We start from the raw sequence: 20,779 nt of genomic DNA, 5'->3' as shown, positions 1-20,779 counted from the left end.
GAGGACTCACTGAGCACAGCAGGCCATGATGTGCTGGTGACTGGGAACGGCCGCCGAGACCATATAACACCGGTCTTGAAAGACCTACATTGGCTCCCAGTACGTTTCCGAGCACAATTCAAAGTGTTGGTGCTGACCTTTAAAGCCCTAAACGGCCTCGGTCCAGTATACCTGAAGGAGCGTCTCCACCTCCATCGTTCTACCCGGACACTGAGGTCCAGCACCGAGGGCCTTCTGGTGGTTCCCTCACTACGAGAAGCCAAGTTACAGGGAACCAGGCAGACGGCCTTCTCGGTAGTGGCGCCCTCCCTGTGGAACGCCCTCCCACCAGATGTCAAAGAGAACAACAACTACCAGACTTTTAGAAGACATCTGAAGGCAGCCCTGTTTAGGGAAGCTTTTAATGTTTGATGTATCATTGTATTTTAATATTCTTTTGGAAGCCGCCCAGAGTGGCTGGGGAAACCCAGCCAGATGGGCGGGGTATAAATAATAAATTATTATTATTATTATTATTATTATTATTATTATTATTATTATCCAAATTCTGACCACCAAGAGGCACTATGTGGTTTCTCCCCACATGTTTCCTGTCTTCCAGGTCTCATTTCACAGCTGGATTAACCCTTTGGATGCCTGGACTCCTGAAATGTGCTCTACCTGGAGCTGTCCTTGAAGACAGTCCAGAGGTTGCAGTTAGTGCAGAATGTGGTAGCTAGGCTGTTGTTGCTGTTGCTATTATTAATTCTTAAATTTCTGTACCACCCTTCATCCAAAGCTCTCAGGGAGGTACACAGCATAAAAGGACAATATAAAAGATAAAAACACAAAATACATAATAAAAACAAAAATGGAACAATATCAGCTACTCCCCAGTGTTGCAGCCGGGTGGAACTATGTGTCACTAGTCCTTAGAGAATTGCATTGGCTGCCTGTGAACTAGAAGGTCCAATTCAAGGTATTAGTACCACTCAAGGGTGCCAACTTGAATAAAATATTGTGGTGGCCCAGATAATTGATCACATGATGCAGTGCAATACACTATTTGAATGGGAATGCCCATCAACTTTGTGGGGCTCCGGCCCTCTCAAATCTTTTATGGGGGGGGGGAGCCCTCATGGCCCCTAGGAGTTGGCTCCTATGGTACCAGTATCCAAATCCCTAAATGACTCATAACACAGCCTCCTCAGTGAAGGGTATCAGTCTCTCTCTCATTTTTAACTTTTAGGAGATATTTAAAAGCATTCCATTTAGCTGGGCATTTGATGACTGAAAGTCCTGTTCCTGGCCAACCTTAAAATACTCACTTTGGGAGTATGCGACTGCTTTTTGGTGTCTTTCAGAGAGTTGCCTTAATTGTTTTTAGAAGCCCTTGTACATAAGAAGAGCCTTGGGGGATCTGAACATCTAGTCTAGCATCTACCATAGGTAAAAAGGTATAAAAAAAGTAAAATCAAAGGCGACTATGGGGTTGTGCTGCTCATTTTGCTTTCAGGCCGAGGGAGTCGGCGTTTGTCCACAGACAGCTTTCTGGGTCATGTGGCCAGCATGACTAAACCACTTCTGGCACAACAGAATACCGTGACGGAAACCAGAGTGCATGGAAATGCTGTTTACCTTCCCACAACAGCGGTACCTATTTACCTACTTGCACTGGTGTGCTTTCGAAGTGCTAGGTTGGCCGAAGCTCGGATAGAGCAACAGGAGCTCACCCTGTTGTGAGGATTCGAACCACTGACCTTCTGATCAGGAACCCCAAGAGGCTCAGTGGTTTAGACCACAGCGCCACCCACATCCCTCTAGCTTCATTCTGGTGAAGCAAGTGCCCATTGGGATGTCCACGAGCTGAACCTGAGTTCTACAGCACTCTTCTCACTAGTGATTCTCAGCAATTGGTATTAAGAGGTTGCCTCCCCTATCAAATTGGCAGCCCACTGTGCCTGCACTTATTTTCCTTAAGGAGAAACACCTCTGGGAGCTAAACCCATGAGTTCCCAGTGTAATGTGTAGTTTGGTCTTAAGTGCCAAGAAAACATGCCTCGTTTATCTTACGTGGTGTGTTATGACACAGTATTTTCAGAGTGGCTTTCATCTCACTGACAGGGAGGGGAGGAATTAGGAGTGGGTTTTGTTGATTTTTTCCAGACAGGGGTGTGCTCTCATTCTTTGTTGTATGACTTCTGGATTTGGCCCATAACAGCAATTACCTAAACAGCCAGTCATCAGTTTCAAATTATTCTGTTTGTATTGATGTACATCCTCCGTTGCAAAACAGTGTTGAGAAAAACTAATATGTAGTAAGATTGAGGTATGGTTGGGTTTGGTTTCATATCAAGAACAGGCTGGGGCAGCCTTGATGCCATGGTTGTTTAGAGTGTTGTAGGGCTTTCCAAGGTTGTGAAATACACGTGTGAGTCTCATTAGCTGAAAAGAATACCAGATGGTTTCACACGGTCTACGTCAACTCATGAGAAAATCATAGAACAAAGCCCAAGTGAAGGAGGGACAAACATCTTTCTGAGGCTAGTCCTGGTAGTCTTGACCTGGTTCCCCAAGCAGCAGAGCATTCTCTGGGATACCCTTTTATAGTGTATGTTTCCTTGTTAGAAGAATATAATATTGAGGCTTGTTCACATGTTGTGCCAAAAAACCTCTCTTTGGTGCTTGGTCAGAGCCAACAGCAATTGGGTTTTCCATAGATATTCTGATGTAAAGCTAAATAGCAGGTTTTCCCTAGGAAAGGAGTGGGGGAAGGGACAAGCCACTTAGACCCATGCTTTTTAGCCACGGGACAAGCACTTCCACTCATAATAGCATCCTCCCTGTCCACAGGGTACAGAACCGTCTTTCTCTCATAATACAGTTGTCTTACATGTATTCAGTAGGAATGGGTAACCTGTGACCTCCTGGTATTGCTAGATTCAAGCTCTCATCAGGCTAGTCAGAATGGTCAGTAGTCAAGGCTGATGGGAGTTGTAGTCAACAACATCAGGGGATCATCCAGATTACCTATTTATTGAGCATTCAACCAGATTTGCTCAGAGGTTTGCACAGAGGTTAGACTATATCTAGTCTTTTTTGAGCATTTGTTCTGATTTGTCTGAGGTAATAAGACAACGAGCATTCATTCTGATTTGTTTCTGTGGAAGTTACACCGTTTCCTGTTAGTCCATCATTATACCACACTTTTTAGTGTATTTCCCCATAACTTTTCTAACTGCAAAAAGTCCATTTGTTTTCTTAAAAGGCAGATTTGTTGTGACAGAGTGCTTTAATCCACTTTTAATTGCACAAACCTAAATTTCCGGTGTGCGATTTAATCCCTCACAAAATTCTGGAGATGACCCTGAAGGGACTCAGGTTGCCCACACCTGTATTCAAGTCTTACACAACTGCAGAACAGAAATAACAATATGAAACCTTCTTTTAAAAATCTTACCCCCTACAGAGAGCAGAGCAGAAGATTGGGTCACTTTCAGCCCTGCACTTAAACAACAACAACAAAAACTAACGAGCTTTGTTATCCCTTAAGATTGAAATATGTCGGGTTGGTTTTCGATTCTCAGAGTTTGAGAACTGTAAGTTGAAAAACTAATCAAAACATTATTGGAGAATAATGCATGATAAAAGCGAGTCTTGGGATAACTGAGCACTGGTAGCTTGTTCTATAACGGGGAGGAAAACCCACCATAGATTGGCACAAGTCGTGCTCCAAATCTAAAAATGAAAGTCACAAGAAGAATATTTATACTTCTGAATGCTTAGAGGTTGGCTGCCATCACACCATACATTTGAAGCATGCAGCATCCCGCAAATAATTCTGGGAACAGTAGATTATAAAGGTTCCTGGAATTATAGACCTTTGAGAGCGAAAAACTAAAGTTCCCAGGATTCTTTGGGAAGTCATGTGCATTAAATGTATGGTGTTCACACAGTGTATCAGGAACTGAGTGTTTTGCATAGTATTTATTCCTCTTCAGAGACCGTTTCAAAGAAGGGTCTAGGTAATAAAACAAGGCAGTGTAATAAAACAAGGCAAGGCCCAGTTTAGATAATACCCTCCACCTATGTTGTAAGCTGAAACCTCTTCCCTGGGATCCCCATTTCAATCCTGTGACCACACACACTGGCCTAAACAAGTGCATTTCTCATGCCAGAACTAACCGCCTCAGGCTGTGCAAAGCTGGCATGTGAATGCTCCATGTGCTTAGACAGGTATTTGTGGTGTGGGCAATTCAATGTGAATCCACGCCACATGGCATGAGGACGAGACTTTGGGAGGTAACCTGCTAGGGTTGCCATACGTCTGGGAATTCCTGGATATGTCCTCTTCTGAGGGTCCTACCTGCCCATCCAGGGAAAAATTTACATTTTAAAGCAAATGGATTTTGGTAATAATAATAATAATAATAATAATAATAATAATAATAATAATTTGTGTGCAGGTAACCCAGGCTCTAGCTCTGGCTCTGGTTCCGGTGTGGGTGGATCTGGCTTAGAAATGCTGAAGGGGGCCTAGAAAAGCTAAATAACTTTTTGTGTCTGGATTTTTACCTCTTGAAATATGGCAACCCTACTGCAGGCAGGCAGTAGTGTTTAACTTGGTCCTCAGTCTAAATTGGCTTGGTTTTTCCAGATCTCCATGCCCCTGCCAGGCCTGAATGCAATTCTAATAATAATAATAATAATAATAATAATAATAATAATAATACAACCAATGACGTTTCCCCAGCTTGGAACATGAAAAATCTGCGAACAATATGCTACACGCAAGTTATGACTAAAACAATGCTCATCATTCATTTCCTCTCTGGGGGGAAATTTCCTCTGCGGCCGTGGCTTGAAATCAAAAGCGCCAAATTCAGGATACAGCTGCAGACCTTCCTAGTGTCCCCACTAGGAACCATTTTCCACAACCAGTTCCAGTTTTACTGAAACCATCCCGTTTTCTGATTTGATCCCGGAATGTCCCGCTTTCCCTTAGGACACCCCTATTTGCATTGGAGAAATGTTGGAGGGTACGCAGCTGCAAAAGAAGAACCAGGAATGCTATGCAATCTCCAATGCTGCTGTCTTGCTTGCTCAGCAGACTTTTGCTTGAACAATAGAACTTCTCCTTCCTCTCCTCCGCAGCCCCCAAGCACACTTGAAATCTGTTCCAGAAGGTTGGGAGGCCTCTGGAGAAGATTTTGAGCATGCATGGGGTAAGGAAGGAGACATTCTGTTGCAGAAGCAGAACTCTGTTCATGCAGCCCTGGAATGGAATTTCACTCCTTATGCTTCCTCATATGACATCAGGTCCAAGTGGCCTGTGCAGGGCTGAACACTTTTATTCCAACCCCCAGCCACATCTACATTGACTAGTAGGTTTCGACAAGAGCCTTTCCCAGCCGTCTCTGGCGGTTGAATGTGGCACTTTCTGCATCATGCAAAACATGAACTGTGCCACTTAGCTATGGCCATTCCTCAGTTGCTGTGCACTGAACCCACTAGTACCCACATGCCTTCTCTAAGTCCGCTTTGTGGGATGTGATACATAAGTAGCAGTCAAGTACAACATTCCTTGTTTTCCTAGAGTGGACATGCAGGGGAATGTTTGGTTCAGCCAGTCGAAATTTCCTGTTTCCTCCTAGGCTGAGACATATTTCCTTTAGCATGTGACTAGAGGTGGGCGTAACCTTACCTGCCCAGGTAACAAAAGGGCAAGGCACGCAGCACACTTCCTTCTTTTATACCTTCTTTTCGACTCCTCTCCATCTTCCTTTTGTCGTGTGAACTGCAGTGACTGCCTGTCTGCAGTCACTGGGATTATCCCTCCATATGGGGTAGATCCAAATGTTTATACTTTGTAACTAGGTCTGCCTTCAGGGATCCAACTGTGAACTGATGATGTGAGTAAACTTATTTTATATACTTTACACAAGATTGTGGCGTGTTTATTCTTTTAAGAGGGATATAAAGGGAACTTACCAGGAATCTAATTATAAGAGGCTTAAACAAGCCTGCAACCAGCTATCTGCTGTGCATTTAAAAGGGGAATGTAAAACTCTGCTAAGTTATAGAACTTGCTAGTGCAAGTTAGGAAGGATATTAATAAACAATACATCCTCTTCTGCCTCCCTGAACATTCCCACACGCTTGCCCACTATTGGGCGGGCGGTGTTGCAGCATGGCACTGTGCCCCCTGCACAATCCACTGGGTGTTGGGGGCTGGCCGGATCATAGCCTACCTGCAAATTGGCCAGTTGCAGGCAGGCTGCTGTGCAGGATCTCTTCAAGGACAGGGCCAACTGTGCCAGCTGGCGTCACTTGGGTCCACGCCCAGGGAGCCAATTGAACGGCCTGCCCAGGCTCTTCACCCAGTCTTGGATGGAGGGGAGGTTGTAGCCTCTGCCTGCCCCTCCACAGAAAAGGGGTCCGTGAGGAGCTGCTTCTGTCTGGATGTTCAGGTGGGGCCTAGGGCCATCACACTCCTCAAACGGGGACCCATCGTGGGGTACCCCTATTTGATGTAAGTCATAGACCCTCCCCCCACTGGTTGGGTTGACCCTAGAATACACTCTCAGCAGACAGAGCTAAAATGGTAAAATTTTAAAATCCGAAACTTTCACAGCTGTAATCAAAAAAGTTGTGGCCCATTTGACCCATTCTTCATTTACACTCATCCTATCTGGTTATTTTACTATACCAGGTGCGAAGGGGTCAGGGGCCTTGGCGCACAATAAACAAACCAAAGATAGAGAACCAAGTCAAGGGATATTTTCCTATATCCCATTTTTTTATAGCCTCTGAAGTCAGTGATCTTCTAGACCTCTTTAAACATCACTTTACAAGCATAACACTCAATTATAACTTCATTGAAATACCTTCAGATAAGGAAAATAAAGATGCTTTGAGTCTCATTGGAGGGGAAAGTGAAGCAGAAATGTTACTTCTGAGAGACCTTCCTTTTTACTGATGAAAACATAGGGTTGTATCACTTTCCTTCCCCAAAAAATGTCCGAGAGGGACTGATCCAATGGTCCTCTGAAGGACTTTTCAGGTTGCTAAGTGCCATGCATGTTGCAGAAATGGCAACAATATAGACAGTATGCTTTTCATTAAACCCAAAGGTAAAGAATAAAACAAATTTCCATGAGGGGAGTACAGACTGTGTGTCTCCTCTGTAACTGGATGCAAACGCCCCGAGAACAATGTGCCTGCTGTCTGTAGGCACGAAGTCCTCTGAGTGAAATTGCAGAAAACAGATCATGGTATCAGAGCTGCATGGGGCACTTAAACAAATGGCTTTATTCAGCTAGGGTTCTTTCACCCTGCTCCCCCCTTCCAGGTTTGTGCTCCTTGCAAATGCAAGGCCGCTCTTTCAAACACCCCTTCTTACCCAGAGTAATCATTTGAAGACTTTCGTGTGGTATCAAACAAACAGAGGAAGGATGTGTCAGGAAGCAACAAAGAGGTGCACTTGGCTCCAATGAGTGTGACGGAACGGCTCAAAAGACATTGCAATACAGTCATACTGCCGGTTCTGCATTCAGTGGTTCTAGAGAATCAGAGACAGCGGGCAACAAGCTATCATGTACAAGTGAACTTCCTTTCAACAGTGCACTCAAGGTTACAGGTTTCAAAAATTGTAGAACTTTGCCACACTGCAACTAGCTAACCAGAAGATTTGGTCTTTATGAAGACCAGAATTAGCACAGACCACACTGTGCGGCCATTCAGTTTTCCTTTATGTGGTGCAGTGGCAAATAATGGTAGAGAGCAGTGCTCTCCACGACCAGGTTTCAAGTTTTCACCCAAGTGGGGAACCTGTCTGGGTTGTTATACTGTTTCTGGATGTAGGTGAGTGGCTTTTATCTGTAGACATAAAGTGGATTTGTATACATAAATGGGGGCAGGGAGCTGATTTGATAGCAGACAGTATAGGGGGAAAAAATAACATTACAGTGGACCCTCCAGATATGAACTTAATTCGTTCCGGGGGTCTGTTCACACCCCAAAAATTACGTAAATAGAGGTGCGCTTCTGCACACACGTGTGGCATGATTGAGTGCTTCTGCACATGCATGCGTGGCGAAACCCGGAAATATACACTTCCGGGTTTGCTGCGGCCATAACCCGAAGAGTCCATATCCAGAAGGATACGTAAGTAGAGGTACGACTGTACAAACTTTCTTCCAGTCATGAAGTTGTGGAAGTCTAGATTCGCATCTTTTTATAAAGAAAATAAAAGAAAAAAGTTTCAGCCCACCCCTTTTACAGATTGCTAGTGTACTCTAATAGACTTTCTCCATTGCCCATGTTTGGTTAAAGAGGCCAAGTTTCTAAGAATTCTCCCACATTCCAGACTTATTGCTTCGCATTCAAGTGCCAAGCAGTTGAGTACACAAGGCCACTCACGGCAAGTCATTTGTCTCTGTTTTCATCGTTGCTTTCTCAAAAGAACCACAAAGACAACACTTAAATCATTAGTGCGTGTTTGGCTTTTTCCTATCAGGGAGTTGAAATACTGGGAACCAAAAGGATCCATTTTTGGGAGAAGTTGATGAGGGGAAACAAGAACTGGAACCACAGCCCAAATGTTTATATGGTGATTTAGTATGATGCTAGACATGAACGTATTCCAAAAATGAGCATTTGGAGTCTTCTCTACTTTTGCCTTGGTCCAACAATTAGTTCTGGGAGTACTCCTCCATCCAGAATGGTTTCTTTATCAGTTTTATGGAAGGGAGCTGACCTGGCCAGGTTCAGGTCCTTCCCACTGATGCGCACAAAGCAATCTATTTCAGAAATAGAAAGGAATGCTTGGTGTGGCGTGTCTTCAAAGCTACTTTGTTCTCTACCCCAGATGCTTTGCTGTCTTTGACTTTGGATCCCCAGAAGTTGCTGGACTATGATTCCCACCACCCCTCACCACATGCTGGCTGGGGATGGTGGGAGTTGGAATCAAGCAACACCTGAAGACCCAAGGTTGAAGAACATGGACCTAGCTTAAACAAGGATGCTTGAAATTGGCTTCATAAACATGGCAAGGAGAGCAGCAGCACTTGGTTCACAATCTCAGATAAACATCAGTCAAGGAGCAGGCCTGGGTCACTGACATCAGAGGTGCTACAGCCATTGTGACACATTCACAAATGCAACCCTATGTCAAACTAGCATTAAGGCTCCCTGTGTTCAATAGGGCTTCCTCCAAAGTAAGTGTGTGCAGGATGGCAGGCTCAGTTACATGTATTCTATATATCCTCCAGACCTTCTGAGTGTCCCTATTTTCCAGGGACAGTCACAGATTTACAGAAGCTGTCTTGGCTTCTGATTCGATCCTAGAATGTCCCGATTTCCCTTAGGAATCCCTATTTTCATCGGAGAAATGTTGGGGGTATGGTAGGATGTCCCTATTTTCATCGGACAAATGTTGGAGGGTATGGAGTTATGAAAACTCCAAGCCAAGGAGAAGAGTAACTATACAACCTTTATGAGACATCTGAAGGCAACCCTGTATAGGGAAGTTTTAACAAAATGTTTACTGTTTTATGATGTTTTTGGATATGTTGAAAACTGCCCAGAGTGGCTGGGGCAATCCAATCAGATGGGTGGAGAACAACAACAACAACAACAACAACAACAACAACAACTGAATAGGACGTCCCTAGTTTCATTGGAGAAATGTTGAAGGGTATGATCCTCAAAGTGCAGATTTTGAACAGGAATAGTATTTGGCCTATTACGCATTACATAAAATATTCAGACCCTGCCTTTCCTCATATAGTTCAAGGTGGCCACATAACATATGATTCAAGGCCCACGGTCTCCAACAGGCAGGTCATGCCGGTTGTACTATAACTGGATTTACCATAAACCATATATGTCGACATCTACAAGGACCACATAATATCTGCCCTGTTTTTGCAAAAAAAAAGCAATTCCTCAGCATGGCAGCACCCAGCCTTTGGAATGCCCTGCTCATTAATATTTGACTGATGCCTTTGCTATACTACTTTTGCCATCTGCTAAAAACTATTGTGCTCCAGCTAGCAGGCAAATAATTTCAGTGTGCAACTTCAATGTGCGATTTTAGCAGGCATCTTTGTTTTAAAATTGCTTTTTCATAAGTTAATTTTATTGTTCTTTACATTTGCTTTGATTGATACTATTGCTGGTTTTTTTTAGGTTGTCTTTTGTCAACCACTTAGAGGTTTTTTAGTTTGAGTAAGCAACGTGTCTGCATTATGTCAAAAATTAGAGAGAGAGAGAATTTTTTACATAATGAATATGTTATGCATTACATAATGTGGGCCTTTCTTCCACCCATGAATATATTGATGGGTGGAAAGAAGGCCTGAAATTCGTGGTACAATTTGGTCTTTGAAGGGCTGATATGATATTATCTAGCCATGGGCAACTTAAGATGGAAGGGAAATTCCTATTCAGAAGATAGTAAATGCAAGTTTGTACATGAAATAGGCTGATCAGTGTTCCTGTGCTTCTTAGATTTTGAGTTTAGAATGGCTATGAGCCATCTTTGTAATCACCACAATGGAAGGCAATTTAATGATTTTCAATATTTATTTGAGATTAGGAGTGTTGACGGATTTAGTGTTTTTTAGATTGATCAATCTTCGGCCTCTTAATGAATCAGCCAGTGAATCTCTATACAAAATTTATAGATATTTGAGTGTTACCTAATCCTTAAACCAGGGGCTTTTATAAGTTCATTAAGTACACGTGAGACTTTATAAAAGTAAACAAAGATTAGCAGTCATTTGTTTGGAAGGCTTTCTTCATTTTTATTCCTTATCACAGTTATGTAACATTCAAAATAACCTTGAAACATTGTTGTTGTTGTTGTTTAGTCGTTTAGTCGTGTCCGACTCTTCGTGACCCCATGGACCAGAGAACGCCAGGCACTTCTGTCTTCAACCTTGAAACATACCGTACGCAAAATATATTCTAGTGCTAAAAATTAAAAATTGCTTCATTGATTGAATTGCTCTTCCCTGATTCAAGGTTTGAGCCTAAACTGAAGTCTACAGATTGCCTTATTTCTCCACTCCATACAATATTAAACCCCACAGAAGATTTTTTAATATTATTATTATTGAAACAGTATTCCACAAATTCTAAATTTGGTGTGGTGTTGGGATATGTATGAGCCTCAGATTGCCCAAGTACAATGGGACATTTCCAGAATTAAATCAACATTTGTAAGTCTTGTATGACTCATTAACAAATTAGTTTCACGGTTGACTTACATTTGTACATGTCAGGGTGTGAATTTTATATACAGATCAACAAGATGGGACAGATTGAGGTGTGGACATATTTATGTAAGGGATCTGTAGGTTTAGAAATAAAGAAAGCAGAATAGGCTCCCTATTGATGCCATTTGATTTGCCTTGTTCTTTCCACACTCTGATATCCAAGAAGCTTTGAAGATGACAGTGAGATATAGTGTATTAAGTAGAAGCCAAAGGCTTGTGACAGAGCAAGTCAGAAAGCTAAGGATATTTCAAAGCCTTAACTAAATATCGGCATATGCCATGTGCCAACCCTTCACTCATAGTCAGTGGAACACATGTTTTTCTGTCTCCTGCTTCTCTCTCATTCTCTCGGCCAGACACCAAACAACGCAGAAGCTGGCCAACAACTGCCACATTTTCTCAAGCAAGATGAAGAAACCACCCCGGTTGTGGACTCTCCAATCGCCACTCTTTCATCTACATCAGCTATTCCAGCCGAAGGAGGAGGGTTTCTTTGAACTTCTTTGAACTAATTTGAACTTCGAGCTGCAAACTAATTTGAACTTTGAACTCATTCAAAATTCAAACTTGGAGCTATTCGAACTTGGAGCTTCGAACCCTTAGCCCACTTAAGTCCCCTTGGCCCACTTAAGTCCCCTTAGCCCACTTAAGACCCATTAGGCTACTTAGGTCCCCCTAGCAAACTTAGCTTACATCCACATTAGCCCATTTAAATTCACTTTAGCCCCCTTACGTCACCTTAGACCACTTAAGGGACACAAGGGGGACTTAAGATGGCTAATGGGACTTAATTGCTTAAGGGGACCATAGGGGGCAGACTTCAACATTTCACTCAAGAATGGTGCCAAACAACAACAGATAGGTGATCAACACAGTTTCTTGCGGATACTCTTTGGTTTTTTCCCAGAAGAGCAAGAAAGAGATTTATCACCCCTCCATGCTCCAGGATAAAGGGAAAAACACTGGAATTGTTGCTCAGCAGTCCACCACCTAAGTGCTATAGAACTGCGTGGGGTTGAGATGTTGAGATGTAAAGCACAAGAGGGGAAAGGATTTATTGTCCCTTCCACAAAATTTTACCGTTCAGGATCCCACCACTGCTACCAAGTTCCCTAGAGTGTGACATACATATAAACAACATCACATCACCTCTCATTTGGCCCTTATGCATAAATCTGTTTCTCTGCTTACGTTACCAGGTTGCTAAATCTTACTGCCATCCCAAGTACAGACAAAAGGGCTAAGCCTGTCAAAATGTTTTGTTCCAGCTATTTGGCAAATGAACTCAATATTCCAGTATTTCAAGCATCTGAATAGTTTTCCATTCTGCTCCTGTTTGTCCTTGCAATCGCTTGAGATCTGGAATGGCTATGAGTTTGAAGTTACAGAGGGAGCCCTCAGAGAAAGACTCTTATCTGTTGCTTCGGGTGTATTTCAAGTGTGTGTGTGTGTCCTTTTGAACTTTGGCTCCAATGTTCTTGAGTCAGGACTAGGTTCAAACTGTTTGGCCACATCCCCATTAGATTTCACTGCATTATCCAAGCAGAGCATGCCAATATCCCTTTTGAAGTCATGAAGATGCTGTAGTAAGGTGAAGAAACCCTTGGAGATGGTATGCTCCTTCGCCAATACTTGAAAATATTACTGATCCAGCTTTCAGTTGTCTGTGCAGTTGGGTCGCAGTGTCACCAAGAGTGAAACCAGAAATGATACTAAACAACATTGCTAGAAGCTGCATCTTTGATTCTGTAATTTTGTTGTTGTTGAGTCGTTTAGTCGTGTCCGACTCTTCGTGACCCCATGGACGTGAGCACGCCAGGCACTTCTGTTTTCCACTGCCTCCCGCAGTTTGGTCAAACTCATGCTGGTAGCTTCGAGAACACTGTCCAACCATCTCGTCCTCTGTCGTCCCCTTCTCCTTGTGCCCTCCATCTTTCCCAACATCAGGGTCTTTTCCAAGGAGTCTTCTCTTCTCATGAGGTGGCCAAAGTATTGGAGCCTCAGCTTCAGGATCTGTCCTTCCAGTGAGCACTCAGGGCTGATTTCCTTAAGAATCGATAAGTTTGATCTTGCAGTCCATGGGACTGTAATACAGTAGTCAATAGCCACTGCTATTTTCATTAGGCTCATAAGCATACAGGGAAGGAATCAGTGGCATGCAGTCAGTGGACTGGGGGACTAGGCTAGTCCCCTAAATGTTCCCCTCTGCCTCCTTTCCAAAGGCTGGGAAGCTTCTGCCCAACTTAGGGAGGTGCAATGCTCACGTGTGCAACATCCCCCCAATTATCCTTGCAAGCTGTTGTCTCTGGCCCCAACTGTTCCCCTATGAAAAAATAATCTTTTTTTTAAAAAAATCATTTTTATTTGATTTTACAAATGTAAATTAGTCACAATACCAAATATATATATCCGTAAAATGAGACTTCTCTGAGTCTCGAGACTTTCCCCATCCCCTTCTTGGGTCCTGTTGTCAACCTTTCCAACTGCATATTATTTCATAGTCTATATTTTGTATCTATCCATATTGTCCATAGTACTTGTTACATTGCAAGTGGGAGCAAAATCCTGCTAATGTTTTCATCTGCTTACAGTGGTCTCCTAAATGAATTGTAAACTCTTGAATTTCTTGTCTTCTTGGTCTCTGAGTTTCCTGGTCAGTTTTGCCATTTCAGCTTAGTCTAACAGCTTAGTTTGTCATTCCTCTCTTTCTTCTTTCCATCTCTGGGCTAGTAGCATCCATGCGGCTGCTGTCGCGTACATAAAGAGTATTTTCTGTTCCTATGAAAGATTTCACCTCACGCCAGTGGAAGGGATTAACCCTTTCTTCCACATTGCAGGATGATCCATAATGAAAATGCCTTTCCCTTGCATCTGATATTATCCCTAGGAGGGAAGCTCTTCTCAGTTCTAATAAGATCTCCCCCTCCCCAGGGTTCATAGCAGCCACAAAGGTGAGGGAATTTTCACTGGGACTGTGGCAGGCAGAAAGGACAGCGTTGAACCCCATTCTCTATGCTCCACAGTTCTTGAGAATGCCACCCCTGTGACTGTTATATTTTAACAATCAAATCAGACACAACTTCAAGCGACTCGGCAGATGTCGCATCTACTATGTGTAATTAATCTATAGATAAAACCAGAAGCTTAATTCCAAAATGCTGCTGCGTCATGTACCCAGAGAGGCGTATCTCTGCATCACCCATGCCCCAAAGCCAGAAGATGTGTATCTGACCTGCCTCCCACCAATCTCAAAGCAGTAGTAATATTTGGCCGGAGGTTACAGATAACCACCTATTCCTATGGCAACAATCACTGTGCAGCAGGTTTTAAGTGGCTTCAGGCATGAGAGGTTGCCTGTTTTCCCCAATACATTTTCACTACAATGTATCTATCAGGATGGCACACTGTATTAATGCATCTATCAGGATGTACAGTGGAACCTCGTGTTGTGGATGGGATCCATTCCAGAGGCCCGCCCGTAACACGGAACTGACGTAAGCCAAAGCGCCGCATCTGCGCATGCGCATGGCGCGATTTAGCACTTCTACACATGTGGCGAAACCTGGAAGTAACCCGTTCCGGTACTTCTGGGTTGCCGCGGGACGTAACACGAAAATACGTAACCTGAAGTGGACGAAACATGAAGTGTGACTGTATAGAGCAGCCAAATTTCTTCTTCTCCTTCTCCTCCTCCTCCTCCTCCTCCTTCTTCTACCATAGATCTCAGGGATGCTTAAAAACAGGAAATTACTTTGCCCTTTTCTCCTCTGTGCTAAAAATAACTGCATTTTTGAAAGGCATGTGATATTAGAGAAAGAGTCCTTTCCACTATTTATAAGTGTGGCTTAAAAAAAAAAGTTTCACTGTTATTGTTTCCTAACTCCAGTTTTTATTATATTACAATATTTTATTTAGTTAAACAAATATAAAAAAGGAATAACAATATCCCTTCTTACAGATTCAGTTAGGTAGCTGTGTTGGTCTGACACATTCAAAATATATAATAATTTTTTAAAACATTCCAGTAGCACCTTAGAGACCAACTAAGTTTGTTCTTGGTATGAGCTTTCGTGTGCATGCACACTTCTTCAGATACACTGCAACAGAAGTCACCAGACCCTTATATATAGTGAGAGGGTGGGGGTGGGGTTTTTCTCAGGAGGGTAGTAGGAGATGGGTGATTGACTCAATGGGTATGGTAAACCTGTTGACGACTGTTAACAACTGTAATTAGTCCTACAGGAAAAAGCAAGGGACAGTATGCAGATGATTAGCATATGTAATGAGACAGGAATCCAATATCTCTATTAAGACCAGGTCTCTCCATAGTTTTCAGTTTAGTGATAAGTTGTAATTCAGCAACTTCTCTTTCAAGTCTGTTTCTGAAATTCTTTTGTAATAAGACAGTTGCTTTGAGATCCTGTATTGAATGTCCTGGGAGACTGAAGTGTTGTCCTACTGGCTTCTCTTTCTTGTGATTCCTGATGTCAGATTTATGTCCATTTATCCTTTGGTGTAGGGACACGGGTGGCGCTGTGGGTTAAACCACAGAGCCTAGGACTTGCCAAACAGAAGGTTGGCGGTTCAAATCCCCATGATGGGGTGAACTCCCGTTAATAATAATAATAATAATTTATTATTTATACCCCGCCCATCTGGCTGGGTTTCCCCAGCCACCGTTGCTCGGTCCCTGCTCCTGCCAACCTAGCAGTTCGAAAGCATGTCAAAGTGCAAGTAGATAAATAGGTACCGCTCCGGCAGGAAGATAAATTGCATTTCCGTGCGTTGCTCTGGTTCGCCAGAAGCGGCTTAGTCATGCTGGCCACATGACCTGGAAGCTGTACGTTGGCTCCCTTGGCCAATAAAGCGAGATGAGCGCCGCAACCCCAGAGTCGGTCACGACTGGACCTAATGGTCAGGGGTCCCTTTACCTTTACCTTTTTATCCTTTGGCATAGGGTTTGGCCTGTTTGTCCAATATAGAGAGCTGAAGGGCACTGCTGGCATTTCATGGCATACACGCCAAAGGATAAATGGACCTAAATTCATATATATATAAATGAATGGTACTTAGGGTAGAGATGCAGAAACTATATCTATATCAAACCCATGGTGAGTTTTTTTCTTCCCTAATAAGTTTTTTCCTTTTTCTTTTTAATTAAGAGATCACAAATATTGATTGGCGGAATGTTAATTGGCTGCAAGCAGCACTCTCTGCTTAGATGTGAAATCCGCCCGAAGTACACATGGGAAGTTTGTCTCTGTTTCTTCCATTTCAGTCTTTAGTAGCAGCCTCTACTGAATGACTGTGAGGATTGTCTGTCTCTGAGCCTTTCAAAAAGCAAAGCATTCACTGAGATGCTTTTTCTTTGCTAAAAGACTTCTCAGCTTCAAGGATGGCCACCAGCCAGGGAAGCAATTTCCTCTTTTACCCTTGCCTTTTTTTCCATCCACCTTTTTTTTTCTTGAAAAAAAGGGTGTTGTGTTTTTTTTTTTTAGGAAAAAAAATCACCAGCTTATATCAGGAAGCAGTAAAGCCCAAAGATGGTATAACGTTTACTCCTTTTATGCAATTAATGGAAGAAATTGTATCCTGTTTGAAAAGTGAGAGGGCAAAGCAATTAAAAATGCCCAGAGGGGATGGAGCATGAGCCTATGTTATCGTCAAATAAATTAGGATGGGAATTTGAAAGAAAAGACAACAACAAGCAGGCTTCATCCATAAATACTTTAGCTTTCATTGTTTGGTGTTACAGAAGCCCAGATTATTACGCAACAAGTTGTATTCAACCTTAATTGTGGGGACATAAATTCTCATGCAGTGACTCTCTCTCTCACATGGCTCTGAGGTAATAACTGGAGGGAAGTGTGTGTGGGGAAGGGGATGAGATGCAAAATATCTGCATATTCAATTTATAGCAGCCTTCTTGTATTTATTGGCATGGTAACAGATAAGGTTGAGGTGCCTTGGATGCAGATCTGGGTGGAGAACTTACTTTAACTGAGCTCCCCACCAATACTTAAGCCAGTTTGTATCCAAACAGAATCAAGCTGTTCCCAAACGCTACACACACCAAATTAAATAATTTGCAAACTGTCTTCACTGGCATTTCAAAATGCCTTTGGACATTTTAACTGTGTGTGTGTGGTGTTTTTTTAAAGACAGCCTAGTAAAAAGAACAACTCATCCGGTTTCTATAAACTCTCCACACTCGGAAACCCATTTCAGAAGCAATAAATATTGCATCTCCTTGCGGTCGTTTTGAGAGTGAGTGGAGACGTTTACCTCAATAAAGTCCTTAAAGGGTTTGAAAAGTTGATGTGCTTCAGACCAGGCAAGGCCTTTGCTTTGATAGCTCTTGCAGTGGGAGGATACTGAAGCATCTATGTATTAGTGCCCAATCTGCCCTATAAAACTAAAGAAGTATCGTATTGAACAACTATGGCTTTGCCCAAAGAATCATGGGAGATGTAGGCTTTTTGAAAAAGGTGCCAGGAGTGGTTAAGAGCTACAATTCCCAGAATTCCTTGGAGAGAGGGAAATATAAAAATATGGCGCCCAGTGCAAGGCCAAAAATTTGTACATCCCAAATGGATCTTCTCAATTATGAACCTCCTCAATTTTGCACCCCCTCAGCTCAGTACCCCATGTGGTGGGAACACCCACACTGCCCTAAATCTCTCTCTCTCTCATATCTATCTGCTTGACATTCCACAACCAAAGAAATGGGTTAGACCTGGTATAATCTGCATGCAGAGATTGCAAAGCTGACGGGAATACTCAGAAACAAAGAGGACAATTTTTTTTGTTATAAAAGAATGGGAAAAGTTTATAACTTATCTAGGAGACCACTGTAAGCAGATGGAAACAAGAGCAGGATTTTGACTCACTTGTAGTGTAAGAAACATTATGGATAACATGGTTCAGTATTAAAACTGGAGCATAGACTAATATGCAGTTGTAGATGTTTAAAATAAGACTCCATGGATGGGATGGGGGAAGTCGCGAGATTCGGAGAATCTCCACATACAGTATGATTTTATTGAGGTGTGTTTATTTGTACTTTTTATTTGTAAAACTAATAAAATGTCTTGGAAACTAGACCAGGTGTAATCTGGCTTCCTGTGATCATCACATGCCAAAGAAACAAAATTTAATACGGCACCTCAATAAGCAGGAGTTGGCTTGATTCTTTTTGTCTTCGGTCTTAACATGTATGTTAATATTTTAAACTCTTGTGGGATATGCTAATATACCACGATTTACATAGAACTGGGTAAAAATGACCAGGTTTGTGGCAGCAACTATCATTCTAACCAACTGAAATTTCAAACACTTCTTGACTTTTGTTCTGTATGTATCAACCACTGTGCAAATAAAACATTTTTTCCTTTTTTTCAGACATCTGCCTATTTCATGATTCAGTGTAATTCATTTTTTTTAAAGAAATTAATTTTTAAACCACCTTTTGCAGCCAGCTGTAATGCATCTTCATATGAATTCACCTCAGATTACATTCCTGTTTTCTCCATTTATTTGCCTAATTTGGCTGTAATGTGACAGATCTTATCATGTTTCACAGACTTTGTTTTGACACCAAAAGGCTGTGCAAGCCTTTGCTTGCAAAATACGACATTCCATAAGCAAAGCCCTCGCCCAGTTTATTGGTTTAGTCATAAATATTTTTATGCCTCTCTTATGGATATTTATGGATTTCAATGAGTTCACACATAGACTTCACACGGTAGACTTCCCTCCACCCCTAAACATACGAAGGAAATGAAGTAATTCTTTGATGTTCCTCGCTGTTTTTTGAATGCATTATTTTGGTAAATGGAATCTAGAGCTGAGATTAATGTTCTCTAGCAAACATTTCTAGAGGAAAAGGGGAGTGAAGGGAATTTCTCAAAAGATCAACCCCAAATTTACCCTTTATTGTGCCAGCTTGCTTTTGTTTGCATCTGCAGTCTCTATGACTGTCTCATAGGCATCATTTTCTGTTGGTTGGGGTTTTTTAGACTCTTCTCCTTATTAGTAACAGTGATAGCATTGTCAGATTAGATATAGCAAGATCTCTCTTCAGGTGTGAACATTTTGATAATTGAGATCCATACCTTTTTAGAATTGTGTGAGGGAGAGTGGGAACGTTTTGACTGCTTAGCCCCCTCCCATCAATTCAAATTCAAAAATGTCAAACGTAAATGGAAAGGCAAGGGGAATCAGCAAAATAGTGACATAATCATGATGATATGATGTGAATCCTCAAAAAATGATACCTTGAAACAGTGGCGTAGCGTAGGTTGTCAGCACCTGGGGCAAGGAAAGTAATTTGCGCCCCCTAACCCGTGGATTTTAGCACTCGAGTACGAGCGCCCCCCCAGATGTTGCGCCCGGCCCCCCTGCCCCCCCACGCTACGCCACTGGGGCCGGGGGCGAGCGAAGGAGCCAAGGACCCCCCCCCAAGGCTCAGCAGGAATTTATTAAATTTATTATTTGTGGAGCCCCTGCGGGCCGAGGCAGCCGAAGCCCCCTCCCCTCGGGCGCCTCCCTGCCCCCTCCTCTCCTTGGGCTGTAGGTGGAGCTCCAGATCCGGGCTTGGCGAGCGCCTCTCCTCCTCCCGGCCGGGTCCGGGGGCTTCCAGCCGTGCTCCGTCCTCGCCCCCCCCCGCGGCTGAGACTTGCGCTGAGAGCCAGAGCCAGCGGTGCCCCCTTCTGCCGGGAGACCCTCGCCCACCCGCCTGCTTCCTCTCGGAGGGTTTTGGGGAGCGCAGGGCGCAGCGAGGCCCCTCGGAGCTCTCCTCCCTCCCAGTCATCAGAAGCAGCCGCCGCCTGTGGCTGGGCCGAGGGGATGGCGTCGGCGTCGGGGTGCGGAGGCTGCCCGTGCCCAGCCAGGCGTCGGTGGCGGAGTCGGCGCTGCTGCAGCGGCTGCTCCTCCTGCGAGCAGTGAGTGGAGCGCAGCTGCAGCGGCGGAGGGGGGGTGCGCGCGCTAGGGCGCAAGGCAGGCGGTGGCGGCGGGGAGCCCAGCGGAGGAAGGAACTTGTCCCTTCCCTCTGGACTCGCGCCCCCCCAGATGTTGCGCCCGGTGCGGCCGGCACCCCTGGCACCCCCCATGCTACGCCGCTGCCTTGAAACAAACGGGATATTTTTCAAGCATGTAAATAAAAAGATTATTCTGGGTCTCCCCTCCCTTCTCCCCTTGGGATAATTTTGCTTTAAGCTCAGCTGCCTGTTTTATTTAATATGTTTCAAATTATTTCTTTCAGCCATTGTTTGCCCTCTGTTCTTAAACTCTGAGTATCTTTTTTCATATGTGTGGCTTTTTCACATGCCCACTTGAGTCTGCGTCCAGCAATTTTAGTTCGTTTTATTATTTCTCAGCCAATCGGCTAGTCAGCTTTGTGGATTGCAATGATTTTTGTGTGCACAAACACTCGCTGTCGTAAGCAGCAAAGCATCACACAACACACCTGTTGTCATTTCCTCCTATAATTATACAGTGGTACCTCAGGTTAAGAACTT

At 43.4% G+C, this 20,779-nt stretch overlaps 1 long non-coding RNA gene across 1 annotated transcript; it reads left to right on the top strand.

The window, feature by feature from the left end:
• The first annotated feature begins 9,146 nt into the window (after nt 1-9,146).
• On the top strand, nt 9,147-11,797 carry LOC310704615. Its single transcript, XR_014524922.1, has 2 exons — nt 9,147-9,197; nt 11,618-11,797. It is a non-coding gene; the product is annotated as an uncharacterized lncRNA (long non-coding RNA).
• Nucleotides 11,798-20,779: the final 8,982 nt, after the last annotated feature.

The sequence above is a fragment of the Podarcis liolepis genome (genome assembly GCF_965112155.1).
Source record: "Podarcis liolepis genome assembly, chromosome: 4".
In the NCBI taxonomy this organism is placed as follows: Eukaryota; Metazoa; Chordata; class Lepidosauria; order Squamata; family Lacertidae; genus Podarcis; species Podarcis liolepis.
The sequence above is the reverse complement of the archived record's forward strand: the minus strand, read 5'-3'. Positions and strand labels throughout refer to the sequence as shown.